The sequence below is a fragment of the Onychostruthus taczanowskii genome, unplaced genomic scaffold (assembly GCF_017590055.1).
Source record: "Onychostruthus taczanowskii isolate IOZ18803 unplaced genomic scaffold, ASM1759005v1 scaffold82, whole genome shotgun sequence".
Taxonomy (NCBI): Eukaryota; Metazoa; Chordata; class Aves; order Passeriformes; family Passeridae; genus Onychostruthus; species Onychostruthus taczanowskii.
In genome coordinates this window covers 5,118,196-5,137,538 of record NW_024506112.1, presented here as the reverse complement: position 1 = coordinate 5,137,538, position 19,343 = coordinate 5,118,196, and the positions used below count along the sequence as shown (strand labels likewise).

The window sequence follows — 19,343 nt, the reverse complement described above, 5'->3', positions numbered from 1 at the left end:
GTTAGCTGAGATAGACATTTATCTCCTCAGAGGTTTTTTTCCCCAGCAGAAATACATATCCTCAGATCAAAGCCTCAGCTGACTTGTGCTCAACTGATTATCGGGAAGGCAGAAGTCAGATACCCAGAAGCTTGTTGATGGCTCACTGGGTTGTTCCTGGGGTGTTGCCACAGCCTCCATCCTGCTGGCACCCTTCTGCCACTGCCAGATGACACAGAGGTCTAAATCGCTCCCAGACAAGAAACCCCTCTAGCACTTTCTCGACAGGAGGTGAATTTGCCCATATGCCTTGCCAAACTCCAGTTTGGTAAGTTGTACTTTCTGCTTATGCTCTCCTGCTCCTGTTGTCTGTGTACGGTAGCTGGCTTCGCTTGTTGCTACGTATCCTTATGTGCTGTTGTGCAGTTGCATCTCTCCTCTGAAGCTCATGCATCTGACAGAGTTCTAAATACTGAACTTCCAGTATGTGGAAAAGCTCCTGAAGTTAGGGGGTTTGGATGTTTTCCTATTTCACTATCAAATGAAAATTTGAGAACAGGCACGAGTGGTTATTACTTATGTAAGAGCACTCAAGCATAACATTTTCAGAAAGTTCAATTTCTGTTCTAAAACTTGAAATCTTCTGGACTTACATATGTGCAAAATTGTTTCTGATTAACCCTATGACAAAGCTTTCTCTTCTTTAACATTGGAACAAGATGTTTAAGCAGTTACAACGACACTTAACACCAGGATTTGATATTATGGGATGTGATTCCCTGGCCTAGCTAAAGACCAGTTGCTGCAGCTGTGCCCTCTGATAACACCTGTAAGCAACTGCCAGTGTCCCTAGAGGAGAAAAGACGTGCGGTGAACTCAGATGGCTAAGGGGTGATGTAACACATCAAAGCTCCTTATTAGTGAGACATTTCCATTATTGCTGGGATAAAGAATTGAACACATGTGGTATAGTTTAAGGATTTCTTATATGTTTTGCACTTAAGGTACTGTAGGTTATACACAGAGAAACAACATGAGCTTCCACATGGAAACTTAGAGGAGAGGCAAGACCAGGACAGATTCGAGATTGCATTCATGCCCAAGGTGAACTGAGGCTCAAGACCCCACAACATCCCCTGAGGATTTGCTCTGCTCCTTACCAGCAGCACTGCTGTGCTGCCCCACTGCATATGTGATGGCTGAGGAAAACACAGTGAAACTTCAAGGCAGAGGTAAAGGAGGCTCCAGAAGGACAAGGACACTGTTGTTAGCTGGCTCTATGGCTTACAATAGGGTCCTTTTGCACTACATTCAACTGTCTCTTCATTTGGATAGTTTATTTATTTAGGGCATTAGCAATGCTTTGGAAAAAACTTGAGTAAGGATGCCATGACTTGCCTGTCCCTTGAAGTTTTTTTTAGTTAAAGCTATATTTCTTCCTAAAATATACATATTGCTTTCTTATTGTAGCTTTAAAGAGCAGTTAAGGGGTTAATCTAGAAACTGCTCAATGACACTGTGACTGTATTCTGCAGAAGGTCATATTACATGAATATAATTGTCTTCTCTGGCATTTAGATCTATGATAGTCTGTGTCAAACAAAAGAAAATGTGGGCTGGATAAAATTTGTTACCCAATTTATAGCTAATTTATCCTTAATTTACAGGGAAAATGGTGACTAGTGAATATATGTACAAGCAGACATACAGGAATGAAGAGCATGGGATTTGTGACATATGAGAATTAATAATTCATTAAATCTTCTCCAAGCCAGACGCTTCAAAATTCATGCATTTTTAAAATCAACTAGTGCTAAAATTTACTGACACCAGTTCCATTCCACAGAGCTGCAGTGCTCCCCAGGTTAGCTTGTTTGGTATGACCTTGGGTGCTGGTATTGCACCCAAGACCAAGTATTGCTCAATTTCTTGAGCACCACCCAGACTATTAGATGTCTTTAACAAATACAGGGAAGCTGAACTAAAGCACCCTTTCATCTTTGCTGGTTTTTTGAGACTCTTTCTATCCAACAGACAGAGTTATAGCCTTAAATCTCAAGGGTGCTCAAATAAGTGTGTGTAGAGTGAGATGTTTTTGCATAATGAGAAAATTCTCTGTGAAGTCTGGGCCAGCAAAATTATTTCAAATTGTGACCCACACAGGGCATAATTCAGTAATTCCACAGTGCCTGTGCATTAAACGCTGGCAAAGATGTTTGGGTTGGAAAACAGAACAGTCTCTTTTTCTTCATCTCAGTCCATTATGCTAGGCTAGGTGTGTTGAGCAGCGTTAATCAGGTCCACAACCGGTGCTTTGACCTGTTTTTGATGTCTGCAGAAAGGATGTTATCTGGGGGATGATTTTCCTCTCAGTACTTCAGCTACTCCATGTGTCAAATGGCAATGGTGATATAGGCTGCTGATTAAAATCAGCTCCCTGAGAGCAACAGCTGACTTCTCTTGCTGTTCTGGCCAAGCTCTGTAGTGCAGCCTCTTGTGAGCACGCCAGGATAAGCAAGCGTTGGTGGCTGAACTGTTCCTCAAGGCACACTTGATGTTATCAACCTGCTGTTTAGGGAGGGTTACCAAGAGGTCACTGTCATCATTATCTTCCAGTTTCTGTGATCTTTGTCCATTTGGCTTCAGACCTGGATATAGCACGGATTTCTTGGGTTGATGACTTCCTAGCACCAGTCAAAGGTCAGTTATCCGTGATGATTTCGTCACAGATTTTGGCAGACTGAAAAACCACTGGATGGAAAAAAGAAACACTGGCAAGCTAAAAATTTCAAGGTTTCATCATGTTGGGTCAGTAACATTAGAAAATAGACATATGAGCGGAAGAACTGATAAAAGACAATAAAATCTTGTGGGCTGCAGTGTCCTCAGAAAACCTATTTACACAGCTCTGACTTCCATTATCCTTTGAACTTCAAGTAGGAAATCCTATTGGTCTCACAGTTCTGTTGAAAACAGAATTTTTTACAAAATACAGTTTTCTTAAATTTCTTTTTGAAAGTTGAAGGTCATACTGAGAGGAGAGTGGGGAGAATGTAAAGAGAAGGTTGATGGCTCCAAGGTGTACTCTGACTGGGGCTCCTGCATGTCCAGATGGTAAAGCAGAGCTTTCAGCCCCTTCACTGGCCTCACTACGGTAGCCTTTACACCCTTCTACGCATTCTTCCTCAGTTTTTCTCATGGCTCTGCCACACCCAGGCTGGGACGTTGTAGCAAACTCAACTTTTGGCTGCTGTGTTTTGAGAAATGAGAGGCAGCCAAAGGGGCAGCTCCCACACTACACAGTGTGTGCTGTGCCATGTGTGTGCTGATATTGCCAAGGGGCAGGTTCTGGGGATCCCTGCCAGGGCCAGTGAGCCCTGAGATGCCCTGTGCCCCTGAGAGAGATGCTGCCTGCCCCTGCATGTCCTGCTGGAGCTTCACTTCCACACAGTAGAGCTGGAGGAGTTGAGCCAAAACACGGGTACTTGTTTTGGAAACATCTTACACTGTTTTAATTGTTGCATGATTTAATTTCAAAATGTGTTTTCATTCCCACTTGTGATTTAGTTTATTCCTCCCAAATTGTGCCTTTTGTGACTTATAAACCAGACCAATTGCTCATAAACACATGGGAAAAATAGGTTTGTCAATGCCCTGTTCCTTGGCTTCAGGGTAACACCAGCCAGACCTGTACCAGTCCACTCCAACCAGTTTTCAAAAGTCTCTGATGATGAGGATTGCATAATAGCATACAGTTACATGCAGTAATTAATCTAACTCATTAGAAAGCTTCTACCATGTAAAACATAACCTTGTATCAGCTCATGCCATCTGCCACAGACATGCAGAGCAGGCTTTTTTCCCTTCTGTGCTATGGCTTCTTTCTCCCCGTGTAACTGAAGACTATCATTAATGCTCCCCCCTTAGACAGAATAAACAACCCAGTTCATGACATCCAGTCTCCTCCCTGGGTGGATCTATATCCATGCCATTTGTTCCCTGACCAAATGCATGGAGGTCACATAGCAAATCTACAGTCTGTGCGCTGGAGACATTATGCACATGCTACACTCTGATAGATTTTCTCCAAATTCAGATGCTTGATATATGAGCAGCTATAACATATATCTGTATAATCTTCCAAAAACCTGTATGAATTACCTCGACTTTCCCCTCAGTAACTAAGCAGTTTAATTCCCTCACTGTATAAATCACACTGAAATCAGCAGAATAGGCTTGTTACTCCTAGCAGAGCTTTATAGAAGAGGTCGTTTCCTTAAAACCTTTCAGTGTGCTCATGTCTTCGAGCTACTCACACAAAATCTCTTCTGACTTCCACTGCTGCTGAGGCAGTACAGAAGATAAGAATCTAATGCATTTTTAGAGGTCTCTGAGAAGATGCTCCCTGGAGCTATGGTTGCCATTCAGCTTTTCTGCATTTGTGTGTGGTCTTCAGGAGGAGTTTTCATGTGGGTTATTGCAAACTACACAGAACAATGGCATGGATTTTTGGGTGAAATCCAGATCTGAGAAAACAGTTACAGTTACCTCTCCAGATGTACCAGAGATGGAAGACAAGGTGGTTTTGATGGCCAGATCCAGCTGACAACCTAAGAACAGCTGAGATCTAATCCTGATAAAAGCAAAACTCTGGGAGAGAAACAAAGTGTGAGCTGGTGCTGCCGTACCACAGTTCCAAGCACACCAGAGAGCTCAGCATGGGTACTGTTAACATCCCCTTCAGCTTTAGGTTTGAGATGAAGATGTGGGACTGTGTTTTCTTTTTGAGTGCTCAGTATACAAGCTCGGGAAGAACTTGGTCATTGATCTTAGATGAAAAGGCTCAGGACCCAAACAAATTGTCAGTCAAAAGACTCCAACTACACATCATGGCAGCGTTTATTGAGGAGTTGCAGCCTAGCTTCTTAAGCCTGGCTTGAAAAACATATTTTCTGTAGTTACCATCTTGGTATTTTTCTTCTCTTTCTAATTTTAGTTTTATATCCCTTTCCAAGAGAGTTTGTAGGCTTTTCTTTAGAAGGCTGCTGTTAATCTTGTTCTCAGGATAAAGTGATAGGCTCCAGTTCGTGCTTCCACACAACTGAGGCCATTTCTCAGTTACTTCTTATCTTCCTCTGTCCCCACTTAGAAAGAATGTGGGTTTTATGTATAGCCATTTAAAACTTCTTAGTATTTAAGCATAAATGGACAGTATATAGGGCGTTCTATGTATTTTGTGACAAGAAACAGTTCAGAAAACTACTAGAGAAAAAAGATTATTACAAGGATACAGGCTTTTTCCTTTCTGTGGAATATCACTTAGGTATTCCAGGGAAACTGGAAACAAGTCTAGATTTTGTGAATGGGATGATTGCTTAAAAACACAGATCTAACATGAAAGTTTCTCCCTTTAACTAAATTAAAAGACTCGGAATTGCTCTGCTGAGAAACAGTTGGGACCCGAGAACGAGCTGGCATTCCTGCTTTTCTTTAATTTCCAGTAATTCAAAGGAACATTGTTTCTCCTGTTTAAATTTTTCCCTTTGTGGCAGGATGCAACATGAAGAGGCAGAAAATTCACTGCTGCCAAGCTAAAAGGAGCCAGGGGAACTGGCAGATTGTGATTTAACTCTCACTAAGACTTTTAGACTCCCACAGCTGACACTTGGAAGAGAGGCATTTGAGCAGTCCTGAAGGGAAGTGCAACACTTCTCTCTCTGTCCTTCCTTTTCAAATATTTTCAAAGCTTTGAAAACAGTCGGTTGTTCTTCGTTCTGGCAACTCGCCACTTGCTGCCGGCTCACATCAGTTCATGGTCTTCTGAGGTACCTAGTGGCCTGCATGGATTTGAGAGAGCCTGAAGCTCTGATGAAAGACCTTTGATATTTTAGGATTTTTAAGAGACATACAGAAACGGGTGAGTTAAAAGAGCTGTTGTCAGCCTCTGCAAAGCCCACTTCATATTCTCGGTCACAAGATACCGTTTCACTAATTGATTATTGTCTGTCCCCAACACAGCCATGCTCTTGTGCACAAAGAAGCAGTGTGGATGAAAGGCTCACCATTGTAAAGTACACACTCAACTGGATTTAGAAAGCTGGGAACTACAGACGAATCTAAGATATGAGACTGCTTTGAATGAAACTCATAAATCATAGCTGAGACTTTTTTCAGCTTAAGTAAACATCTTTCCTACAAACAATGAAAGTTAATGGAAGCCTTTTAAATGCCTTTCTTTAGTCTTCCTAAGAGGACCTAAGCGGGGGAACTCTTCTCAAAAGGGTCAGGTAACTTTTCATTTTTTAAATCCACACCTCCAGCAATGAAGACTTGATCCCACAAGCCCTGCAGAACTGCTCCTACCTGGCAAGGTTATGCAGAGTGTTTGCCAGGCTAGTCCTTCAGCCAGCAGCCTCATAGCTGTGGTGGTCTTGAGCTCAGGAATGCAGGTGTAGGAGAGAACGCCCTGCATTGTGTGCTTGAGTTCCCGTAAGCGTGTGCGTGTCCTCATGCACCTAGTGGATTGCACAGCACAGTCCCTGCTTTTCTTGCCAACACAAACCTATGGTCCCTCTGTCACCCTTGTGCCCCCAAAACACAGCAGGAAGAGAACAGTGTTGGGGGCAAAGCAAGGATGATAGGCAAGGATTATGCTCTGATATAGGGAACTGGTTTTACTCAGAAGAAATACAGCGCAGACTGTGATTGTTAGTGTTACTTCTATGCAACCTCTGGGGGCAATGAACAGCTGTTTTTTCTTAAAAAAAAAAAAAGGCAGGGGGAGTTGGGAGAAGAGAGGAGACATCTATCAGGATACTAAATGTCTAATGAAGTCAGCTAAACTAATATGAATGCCACTGTCAAATGCATTAAGGGTACTTTATCTTTGGTTTGCTAACCTTTGAGGGTCAGCCAGGTTGATTATGAGAAAATGAAGTAATAATTTTACTGTGGGGAGGGTGGGGGACAAGGATGAATGACAAGGTTTATCTGCTTATTACACTCCCCACCAAACAAACCTTCCTAACAGCCTCATCTAGCTCACCAAAGCTTTCTGCAGAAATGCTGTTAAATAAATCAGACGTGTGCCTCAGCTTCCCAAACCAAAATTGTCTTAAAAGTCTTTGATAGGTATTGGTGATTAAGCAAATGTTCTGAAAAGTTAGTTGCACATAAAATTAGAACTGGAAACTAGATGGGAAAAAAAATATCCTGGAGTACCTGCAGTTAACCTTTTAAAAAAGCATGTGGAAGACTAAAGCAAATCAGGTGAATGCTAGAGACAGAATATGTTCCCATAGTGTAACTGTGCAGCACGACAGAGAGAAATTATGTCATGAAGCTGTTTGGACTCTATGTTCAGGGTGTTGATGGCTCCAAGCCCATCCTATTTCCTACCTTTTCCCTCTAGCACTTTTAAAGTCCTGTCACTGACAGAGTCCAAGAACACCATGCTCCTCTCTTCAAGCAGAGGGGCCAGCTGAGCATGCATTGTATACAGGGCATGTGTCAGCATGTGTATACAGGATGATGTGTCAGCATCATCCAGCAAGGCCCCCATCCCATCCTGGAAATTGATGGGGACCCCAGCAGCTCCCAACCTCCCCCTGTCTGAGCTCCCTGCCCAGCCCTTATTCCCAGAGCTGTGGAGGCAGAGATGTCTTCAGAGTTGTTAGATGTTTTCTCATACACTGCAATATAACCAGGCACTGCAAAAGTCTTAGTCCACACTTCAGTTTTCTGTCTTCATTGAAAAAATTCAGCGTCTTGAAAACAGCTGGTACTACTTAATGATCTTTTGGTAACTAAGGCTGATTCCTTTTGTTATGCTCTCTGAAGATTAAATTTTGCTCTGGACTCTGTTGCCTGAAGGAGGCTATTGTAAAACACGATACTCGGAAATCAGCAAAAAGATGTTCCAGCTAACACAGAACACCAAAACATTTTAACTCTAGTGGTGCTGCTGCCAATGAGTTAGAGAAAAGATCCTGAGATTATGCTAAAACCAGTCTGGTATTGTGAGCTAATGGCTAAGGAACTGCTTTGTAAAAATGTGCACAGCCTTGTAAATGAATCAAACCTCCATGATACTGAAGATGCTCCTTTGAAGTTCAGTTTTAATTCCTGACTTGATCAAATAGGCTATCATGGAAATAACTAGATGCTGGTATACACTGCTGTTGCTTTAAATTAAAGGAGGGAAATAAAAAGCTCAAGGATTTGCAGTCCCCTTTACAAGAGACACATTGGGAACAGCCTGTGTCTACCGAATACTGAAAAGCTCAATCAGGATTCCAAAGGAAATTGCTATGAAAGATTAAATGTGTGGTCAGCAGTAATAACTCTCCCTCTGTTTGTTGTGTCAAATTGTATTTGTGTTGGAGGAAAGATTGGTGTACTTCAGATAGCAACAAGGAAGAGAGAGAGAGAGATTTTGAGAGAGATTTTCTATTACAAGGTTAACAAGAGGAAGTGGATGGGGATGAGGGAATGTGCTCCACAGAACTGCAGGAAGCTGAAGCGGGAGGAAGGCATTGCAGCAGCTAGAGATTGTGGCTAAAAGTTTTGATAACTAAAAACACTGACGGTAGCTTATAGAGAAAACTAAGGACTTTAAATAGTAGAAATTTAGAGAAATTACCAAGGACTGCCGACCAAGTTTCCATTGTTGGGATGCCCCTGCAGCACCTGTGGGGGCTGGCCTTTGAACCCTGGAATCGGGAGGCAGTGACCTTTGTTGGGTGTTAATTACAGAGGCTTCCCCCTGGATCTGGCTTGCTAGGAACCTACTGCAGAATTTGCACTGACTTATTTGAAGGTTTAAGCTCAAGGTTTGCAACTACGGCACTCATTTCCAAGTAACTGCAATAACTTTGATTCAAAGCAGTCTTTATAGGAACTGGCCCATGCGACCTTCTGACCCCTCCCAGTGCAGAGCAGCTCCATAGGCCTTCCCGGTTCTGCCAGCTTGCACTGGAAGAGTCTCCTCCCACCTAGCCTGGCACCAGCACACATACCGAGATCCCACCTGTGGGATTTGTGAAGCCACTCCTTTGAGGCTGTCTCTGGAGAGCCCTCCTCCTCCCCGCAGGGAGTTACTGAATGATGCTGGGCTTGCACATGACACCGCTTCCTTTTTGCACCAGCTGGAACAGGGCAGCAGCCTCTGCCAGTTATTTTGATTATATAGGTCACAACCACAGATACAGACTCACAGGGAACTGCAGTAACCCATACATAACAATGCATAAAATGCAGGAAAAACATTTTGTAAGCACGTTGAGCTCCATTGTTGCCTCTTTCTGTTAAAGCTACAGCTATGTTTTTTAATACACAAAACCAGGTTAATTAAGGCAAGTACTGCGAACAATATCTTTCAGGAGTAGATTTGCACTTCACACATGAAGACATGAACAGTAACTAGTGCATATTATGCTGAGCATAACTGAGTAGCACTCCCTGAAGGATTCAGGGTGGCCAGACACTATAAAACAGTGGCCACAGGCCATGAACTGTGTACAGCGTGGCATGGCAAAACATTGAGCACATAGGACAGGATATAGGGTGTTTTTTTCCAACCAGAAGCTCAGGGATGAACTATTCATAGGCACTGTAAAACAAACAGCTAACCTTTTAAGTTTTAAATGAACTTGCTTGAGTTGAGACTTACTGGGTTTTCAATAAGCTGACTGAAAAGAGGAGCAGCTGTAACAATCTGTTATTGACTTTTTTTCTCATTTGTGGCCTTATCATCATTTAGATTTAGTTTTAGATACAGCAACTTACATAATTGCAAAACAATTTGTTACTTTATTAATACTTTCATTTCTGTGGACTGTACATGGAAAAGAGGACCATAAACTTTTGCATCCACTGCAATGGATGGAAAAACTGCTGTTGACTAAGCCAGATATCAGATTTTTACACAAAAACGTTACAGTTTCTAGTAACTTAAAGGTGCTACCGTCGATTACAGGAAAAGTAGTGGTGGTATTTTGTATATTGGTCATGCCCCAATAACTCCCACAGTGCTCTTCTGTTGTAACACTGAGTGTTTGATGGCTTGACAATGTTTATTTGCAATCTTTGTATTTCTTGCTTGAAGGGAAGCTCTTCTGTAAGCCTTTTTAAAAAAAATAACAAAAAAACCCTTTATTTTTAACTCTAGTTCCTGTATTTCTCATCTTCTTATCTCATTCTAATCTTGTCTTTTCTTAAAGGGGAAAAAATAGATTTATAGTATCTGAATTAAGAAGACAGATGATATTAAGTACCTGACACCTCAAAAGAGCAAAGATCATCAGCTTTCCCTTTCAATGTTATAGTTAGACAGTGCATTTGACAAAGTTAGGCTGTCAAACAGATCATCTGCTGGCAAGATTTACACAGTTCTCTCACTTGTTATCTCTACTCATGACAGAAAGCTCAGTTAAAGTCAAGTCACCCAGATGAAAAATGAGAAATTGTGCTTCTTCACTTAAAATTTTTGGTGATTTTAAATGCACAAAGTAGATGCATTAGTTTCCTGCCCTACGTGATGTTGATCCTGAATGCATATTTAGCATCTGAGCATTTGAGGCAGAGCCCCGAAAAGTCAACATGACAGCACAACGTCTCAGATAAGAGGGATATTCCTGAAAGATTCCCCACACCCAGGAAGGTATGTAAATTAATGCCCCATCTGACTTTGGTCCATGTTCAGTGTCCATCTTACAAGCAGAACTGAAAAATGCTTTGCAGAGGAAAACTGAATCAGTGTTGGATGGGCAAAAATCTTTCTTTCCTCAGTTCTACAGTGCTCACAGCTGGTTGCTTTTATTGTCTTCATTTCAACTTTAGCTGTATTTGAGAGCTGCTGAGGAAGAAAGAAAATCTAGGGGAAACTTGTGCTTATTTCCTAGCTTTAAATGGCACTAGCAATTTAGAAAAACAAGCTTTTGTTTGAATAATGGAAAACAGTATCATCACCTTGCAGCAGTGATACAAGTGGTATAGCAAGATTTTTTGTTTTGCAAGGGTAAACCTTAGTTCTGTAGTTCAGACATAAAATAGGAATCTTTGTAGATAGGAGAAGGAGTTTCAGAAATGCATAATCCTTGTCACAGTTGACCTTTTCTCTCCTTGAGCTTATGGGTGTTTTCTCAAGAAGCAGAAATTCTTGTTCTTGTTCTTTCTGTGCGTGGAGGAGATAAGGACAGAGGGAGGCAGTTGTGTTTTCTTAAAAGGTAAATTACTATTTAAAGAGGGAGGGAAAGAACAGACAGAAATTGTTTGGGGGGGATATTTTGCCCAGGGGAAGAAGAAAATATGTAGTATCACAGCTGAGACTAATTACACTGAAAAGACTAAGAAAAAGAAACCGCAACATTGAAGAGGGGAATCCAAAGCTTGTAGAAGTAAAATGTACCCACCAAGGGCAGAATGGCAGAGATTAGCATTCAGATTTGAAACTGAATTGATTTACTGAGTTTCTAGAGAAAGAAAGAGGGGGGGATGGGCTTTTTGGATTTGTTCTTGTTCAATTATTTTAAGTCATCATCTGATTAAATGCTTAGTTAATAGCCAAGAAAAGAAAAATCAAAATACAAGAAATCTTCCTGTGCCTTGGTAAAGAAAACTCTCAGAGTCACTAACACAATGATTGAATCCTGTTTTAGGCAGGTAATGACTTGAAACTCCCTGCTGAAAACAAAGGTGGTTCACAATGATGCATGGCAGATGCGGAGGCAATGTGACTGTGAGATGGCACAGCTATTCAGGTTTCAGGGGCGACAGGAGTTTATCTAAGGATAAAGGAGGGAGGGATTCCCTGTGCAAGGTCAGTGTACGGGAGAGATCCAGGGGGAGACCAGCTGTCTGTGCTTACTAACCTCTAATCCAGGAGGATGGCTTTGTTGTGCTGCTCCAATACAGAACAGGTTAGACTGAGTGCTGATGAGGTACCAGCCATCTAGGAAATCATTTTCTGTTTCGCTGATTTTGGTTCTCTTTGTTTTGTTTTCCCTTCCCTTTGTATGTAAAACAAGCATTGAAGGAGTTCCTGAACAGAGGTCGCTCTGCTCCTCTCGAAGAGCAGCCTTACGAGCAATGAGGCTCTGCTGGCCCAAGGGCACTTCACAAAGGGCCCTGATAGTACATAAATTCAGATCTTCACCAGATAGATAGTTTTATGTGGTCTGCAGAAGAATAGGCCTTTGTCAGTAGGAGATGATAGCTGACTTTGTTTGGGAGGGGGAGGGGAGGGACGAGTTTTCTCATTTTCTGTGTATTTCTATTCAGCTGCTGCAGAAACATCCCCATCTGCTTTGAATCTACATTTTAATTCCAAACCCTAGCAAGAAATACAGCAAGCTGGCTTGTTCTGCCTGGCAAAGTAAATACACAGCAAGTTGCTGAGCTGAAAGCTGTTCCAAAATCTAGGAATATAACAAACTTAAAAGCCAAGTTACCTGGCCTTACCTGGTGTTCTGTTTAACGATATGATGATGATAATCAAAAATAGATTTCATTTGTCTGTCCTTTAAATGTTGTTACTTACTCAAGAGTACATGCTTTCTTTCCTGTCAGCTTAGTCAGAAAAATTTGGTTTAAGGATATGAAATGGGTTTGGGTTTTCATTTCTCTGGTGGAAGCATGCAATGGAGCTTTGCCTGCTTTTCCTGCAAGATGAAAGGGTAATGAAACAGGAGGTGCAAATTAAATTGTTGATTACCCTAATTTATAACACCTATATCTGAATTCATGTAGTATGACATGACTTTTGCTAGTAGCAGTGAAATCTTGCATAGTATATATATATATATGTGTGTGTGTGTGTATGTATATGAAAGCTCAAGGACTCATGTTAGCTTTAGGATCTCCACGGTTGGAGTTTCTGTCTGTCCTAGCGCATAAAATTTTATCCCTAACTGTCAACAGGTGTCAGAAACAGAAGCAGCTGGAGCCAGAGTTGAACAACATTTCTGTTCTGATCTGATACACTTGCAAATAACCCATGTGTGACTCCTGTTATGGACACCCAGCAAAAGCTAATCATGATGCAGACCCTAAGTTAATTTCTGCGCCTGTTTCACAAACTTCAGTGGGATAGTGAGTGATATACAGACTAACTCACAGGCTGATAAGCAGAACTGCCTCTAAATTATTCCTAGCTGAAAGGAATCATAGAAATGCAAGTTGTGTGGCACTCTGGAGAGAGTACAGTTTAAAGGATTTTTTCTTTTGTGATGGAAAGAAAATGGACAAGAAAAACGGTTCAAGCAAACTTAAGCTGTTGTGAGAAAAGACAAAAAAGGAGAAGAGGGTTTACTGTGAGCTGAAAGGGAAAAAGAATTGAAAGATGCCCATTCAAATGCTTCATCTGCCTGCTAATTTTAATTAAGACTCCTCCTTTGTAACTATGCCACAGAGCCTGAGTCTTTAAAAAGAAAAAAAAATTGTCACTAGGCAGATTTCTGAGAGCCTCCTGATTGAATCATCATTTTAATCTCTTCACTGCCACCCCCCTTCTCCTGAGCAGAAGCTACCCGCTGCACTATGTGACAATTAACATGCTGAGAAATGCTACTGCACTCCTCAGGGAGTTTCAGTGATGCAAAACACCGTTCTGCTGCGTGGCAAAAACACCCAAACCTTTAAAATATCTCTCTGATGAAATATCATGGCTTTTTTAAGCCTGGATGCACACTTTGTTTTCTGTAGGAAAAAATACTCTTCGTTAACTTTTTCTTAAGAAAAAGGTATTCCTTTCCTTCAATTCCAGCCCTCCCCAAAATCCTCTCCAAGTTTGGAGAACTTGATAAATTTGCCAAGAATTACCAACCAGTAACAAACCTGCTCTCTGGATTTGTGTGTCTTTGCTCAGTGTACTTTTACTTTCTCAAATCCTTCCTCATCCTTGTCTTACTGCTTCATATTTCACCTCTCTTCCCTAATAAAGCGCTAGAAACAGCTTCTTGCTCTGTGCCTGGTGTGGTCCCAGCCTGCTCTTCTGCACTGTCTCACTCCAATCCCACAGGAGCCAAGCCAGGTTTATTGAATTGGGTCACTGCTCCCAGTTAGACACCACCCACTGTACCAGTCTCCTCTCCTAGCAATAAAAAAGAGGGGGGTAATAAAAAAGCAAATGAATCCTTTCTGCATTTTCTCTCTGCCACCTTTGTAAGTCACAGATCAATCCAAGCAAGGTCTGCCCGTAGGGACATGCTAATTGAGATGCTGTTTGGCAGCAGACTCTGTCCTTGCACAAATGTTCACAAAACGACTAATTAAAAACAAGCCTCTTGCCCTGCTTCCTTCCCTTGACAGGCTAACATAGGCATGTTTTTCCTTTCATTATTTTATGGACAACAATAATGAACACACCAAAGAAAGAACACTTCAGGAACAATTTTGTCTGAAGAAAATACCAAGGGTGGTTGTCCCTTTCTTCTCTCACACCCCGATGGCTGCCAGCATTGCTGAGAGGGTACAGTCCAGGAGGAAATCGTCAAGAGGGGGTGTATGGGGGAAGGTGAGTCACGCCAGGCAATTCCTAATTATAGTGAAAAAGGAGGAAATATGCCTAAGCTGAAGAATTCTGTTTCTGTTTTTCCAAAATATTTTGGGTATTTGCGAGGAGAATAAACAGATTTTCCATGAAGCCAGGAAGGTTAGGTCTCAGTGAGAAACCCTTCTGCTCAGCTGAATGTCTGTCCTCCTATGGCCTTGCTTGGAAACCAGAAGGCACCAAGTAGCAGTGCAGAGTGCTGCACTACTCCAGAAAGCATACACCGTGCCAAACGGCAGAGCTCTTAATTACATCATAGATAATCATAGAGTAATCATGGAAACATGCAAGGAATGGGAGTAACTTTAATTCAGGAAAAATAGCTAAGTGGGTTGTGTAATGGGGAAAACCAGCAAATGCAGGAGGAGAACGCAGTGGTGAGGTGACTGCTGCAAAGTCGGCAACAGAATGATTCCCACAGTGATCAGAGATCATGAAGCAACAGGCTGGATTTTTATCTGGCTGCTGTGCGTGACTAACATCAGCTCTGTGTGCGCATGAAACACTGAGAACTGCTTTCACTGCTGCTCTACTGCATGTGTGTTCATTGTTGTCTAAATTTGGGAATAATTGCTGTGAAACTTTCAAGCACATAAGAGTTTTCCTGTAGGCAGAATGGACAAACTCCTAAGGGAGAAACAAGCTGGCACCTTCTGAGGACCTTGATCTCAAGACTTGGAGAGGAACAGCTTTGCCGTGCTGGAAAAAGCTGCATGTGCATCCACGTGCTTTGGAGGCAGCCTCCTCGCTGGGTGTGAGCCAGCTGCTGAGGAAGCAGCTCTCCACGCACAGCCAGACTGCTGGGGGAGTGCCCGCAGTTCACAGGGACACGGAGGGGAAGCCTGGTTATTCCTGCTGAGGCTACCAAGAGACGGCAGCGTGGCACTCGGCAAAACTTGAGTGCGAGACTGAAGAAATGAGGGAAAGATGGGCCAAAACGTGCAGAGGTGTTTAAGCACATAGACATGCAGATGGACACGTCCTGGGGATTTACAAACATAAATAGAAACTCTGTGGAATTACAGGAATACCAGTCTGACTCTCCAAACATCTGAATGCTGCTGGAGAGATGGTCCTTAGGGCCTGTTTGACCAGAAGTCAGGTATGCAGGTATGGTGACCACAGAATGCACAGTCAGATCCTTGTGAATGCCGCTGTCCTGCAGGATACCTGAGCTCTGCTGTGGGCTGCTGGTGGTTTGGTAGCCCACTTTCCATAACACAAGCCTGTGCCATTCAGTTAGCAGTCCCATATGTAGTTTGTGGAACTGCTGCTGATCTCCACAAGATCCTGACAATATGTGGACAGTTGCCAGAATCAGACTTGCGAAGCTGAGATCAAAGTATTATGAAAAAAAAAAAAAAAGAAGTGCGGTAGCAAATTTACCTCGATACTGGACCTCCTTTGCTAAGCAGGTATATAAACTTTGTTACAAGGAAAAGCCAAATGCTACAGGAAGTAGGATTCATATTTCCACATGTAAATCCACTTTCGCTTTATGTGAGCTCCAAACTCTCAACACAGAAAGATGAAGTAGCCTGATTTGCAGGCACAAAAATCGATCTTCCTCTGAAATAGTTAACTACATTTTTGTTCAGAGTAAGGAAAGGGCAGGAACTGAAAGGAGTGATCTTTACAGGTCAGGTTTTTATTTATGTAAACTATCCAGAACACCTTGACAATCCAGGGGATACACAGAGCTATATATAGAAATATGAATAACTGTATAAGTGAGCATGACACTGTGTGCAAGCCAGAATACTCCTGAGTGTTTTCAGACATATGTTTTCTTTCTTCTCTACAGCCTTGCATAGGCTATTCTAAATAACTTTAGCACTATGTAAAATAATTTTTTCTTGCCTTTTATGGTAGTTATTTCAGTATTAATACTATGTAGTCTGAGACTTCCTCAAAACTTCCTAGTTTGTCTCGAAGTTTCCCCTGGTAAACACTTCTGTTAGGATCCTGTAAAGCTGTACCTATATCCCTTTGAAATAGATCATTCTGCAGTGAGCAGGTTATACAGGAACCTCATTGCTGAAGAAGTAGAAGTGTTATAGCATGAGGATTAGTAGATCGATAACCCAAACAGGCTGAATCCAACTCCAGAGTCAGTACATACCTGTCATTATCCTGAGTTACTTCCAGAGCTTTTTAGAACTGAATGCAAACCTACAAGGTAAGGTCTATGCCAGGGATTTTGGTACCATTACTGTTACTTGTAATGCATGAAGAACACATGCTGTAAACTAATATTTAGTATTTCTGAGCTGAAATGCAAATGCTAAATTATTCTGGCTGGAATTGGAACTATTCCTGATTCCACATGGCATGCCTTCCAAGCAGGTAGTTTCAGGAGCACCAAGCCTCAAGAAGATTAAGATTACCCTGGGTTTGCTTTTCTTGGGTGACTGAGAGTTTCAGCAGTGAACCTCTCCTGCTTCACAGGAAGCTTTTCTCAGGAAGCTTTTCACAGGAAGACACTCCCTGTTTGGGATCACAGAGAGAGGTGAGGAGGTAAGAAGTAAAACTGACTTTTTGAAGCAACAGACTTACTGTAATCTGACTGGCTAGAGGACAGTACTTTGGATTTCCCGCTGTCTTGTCTTTTACGGAGAGAAGCTTAATAAGTAATGTTTTGGGGAAGGTAAGTCAGAAATAAAACCCAGAGCAATGCTTGAGAAGGGGGTAGGGCAGACAGGTGGTACAGTTTATGAAAATTCTGTGCTGTTTTAATGCATGCTAAGTCATGCAACAGCAGGGTAGGAAATTTGTGCCAGTCAACAAGTTTCCCCAAAGAGCATTTTGCACACAGTAACGTGACACACATGTGAAAGGCTGGAGAGCTTCAGAAGTAAAAGGGACAGAAAGCTGGGAATGTGCTAGAAGAAGTCCCTTCCTAATTTTTAATTTGGGAAGGGAACTGTTTAGGAAACAGTTGAAGATAGTTGCAAAGTTTGGTCACAGGAACTGAAGAGAGAAGTTTGAAGGGCGTGAAGGGAAGCAGGGTAGTCACACAAGCAGAAAATGTGTAGGTGCCTTGGGAGCATACAGCTGCCAAGAATTGAGTAAGGAGAGTACTGTATATATCCAGATACAGATGCAGACCTTGCTTAGATTATTCAGATGTCTGGCCTTCTTTGGGAAAAACAGCAGTGAGATCAAAGGAAGTATCCTAAAGGAGGGCAGGAAGGGATGAGGAGAATGTGAAATGGAGAAGGCTAGGTATAAAAAAAAGAGGTTCTGGATAGTGGAAGAAAAAGCTTACAAAAGCATGTTTTGAAATAAAGCAGTAATATTTTTCCACTTGCAGAAAGTGAACAGAGCAAGTGAGAGGTGAAAAAAAGTTTATAGAGGTAAGAAATGAGATAAGAAATAGGATTTTCTGTTTTCTTTTAAAACTAATCTAACAAAATTGTGAACTTAGCTTTCTGTGAATGACAGTTGTTCTTTCCTTCTAAGAGCTAATGTGGTGTGACCAAATGGTAAGAGTGATGGACATGATGAGAAAAAGGTCTCTGATGTGGCAAAAATACTGGAGGATGAATTTACCCATCTAGTTAGTTCACAAGATGTGCTGTGAACGCCCCATTCAAAATGATCAAACGGTTTATACGATATCTTTTCTGCGGCACATGGAACCAAATCTGTGTCCTGGAGTAAGGTCACTACACTGTCAGCTGGGTGACAAACCCAGTGTGAGCATTGACTCATGATTGCAGGCCACGGGCCTCAGGCCAAGGGATGTCGAGCGTGCCACCGAGGTGACGCGCGCGCTCCCGGCGGAAGGCTTGCAGTCCATCGGCACGCCGCCATGCCATCCCCGCGCCAATTCATGGAAGGCAGCCGGGCTGCCTCCAAAGGGAGTGTGACTTGTCTGCCTGTCCAGATGGATGTGGCATTGTGCTGGCAGCAGTGAAAACCTGGCAGAGAGGAGGGAGGGAGTCTGTTGGGTAGCCACTCACTGTTTGTGACAAGCTTTTTACGGAGACTGAACGCTTGCCCAGGATGCCCTGTTAGCTTTGCCCAAAAATATCTGGTATTTTGCAAGAAATAGTGGAGACGAGGACAGGTGTTGCACTGCTGTGGGTCAGAGCAGCTCCCCTGATTTCAGCAGAGTCATGCTGGTTGAGTTTTGGCTCAAGGTCTGAGCAATAGCATTACACATGAGGCTGTTACTGCACTCCTGTAAAATGGTACCATTCCAGATCTTCCTGGTATAACACAGATGTCAGCCTGCCCCTAAGTGTTCCTGTTAAGATATGCTGTTACTGAGAATTTATTTGGGATTTCTGCATCGGTTTGAAATGTAGCAACCTCCTTGCTGCAGCTGAAAGCTTCAGATAATGCCATGACAACTGTACCACACGGTGCCTGCCAGGTTCAGGCAAGGACATGGTGGAGCACACGTCAGCAGTGAAGCTGCAAATGAGGTAATGTGTTATCAGCAGACAGGTCAAGGCTCTGTGTATCAACTCCTGGAGCACAGAGTGACTAAAAATAGCTTTCTATTGCAAGTACCCATTTCTCAAAGAAGGAAATGCCCTTGATTAACACCTTCCACCCCAAACAAACCAAGATTGACTTAATGTAGTTACTGTACCCCTTTACATCCTGATGGTCTAGTTGGATGCCTGGCTCAAGTGCTCTGCTTTTACCTCCAGAAGGTGACCATAAGTCAAGAGTCATATAAAGACCTGAGCAATCCCAGCCACAGCCCCATCACCTGACTGTCACCAAGGATAGTATTACAGTTATGCACCAGCCTCTCTCTGTCAGGAATGTGAGTGTCTGGAGCAAGTGTGGAGATCAACTA

General features: G+C 42.4%; 1 protein-coding gene across 2 annotated transcripts in view; it reads right to left on the bottom strand.

The window, feature by feature from the left end:
- Positions 1 to 19,343, bottom strand: part of TET2 (tet methylcytosine dioxygenase 2) — a 70,519-nt gene that overhangs the window by 27,828 nt on the left and 23,348 nt on the right. The gene's annotated exons all lie outside the window — the stretch shown is intronic.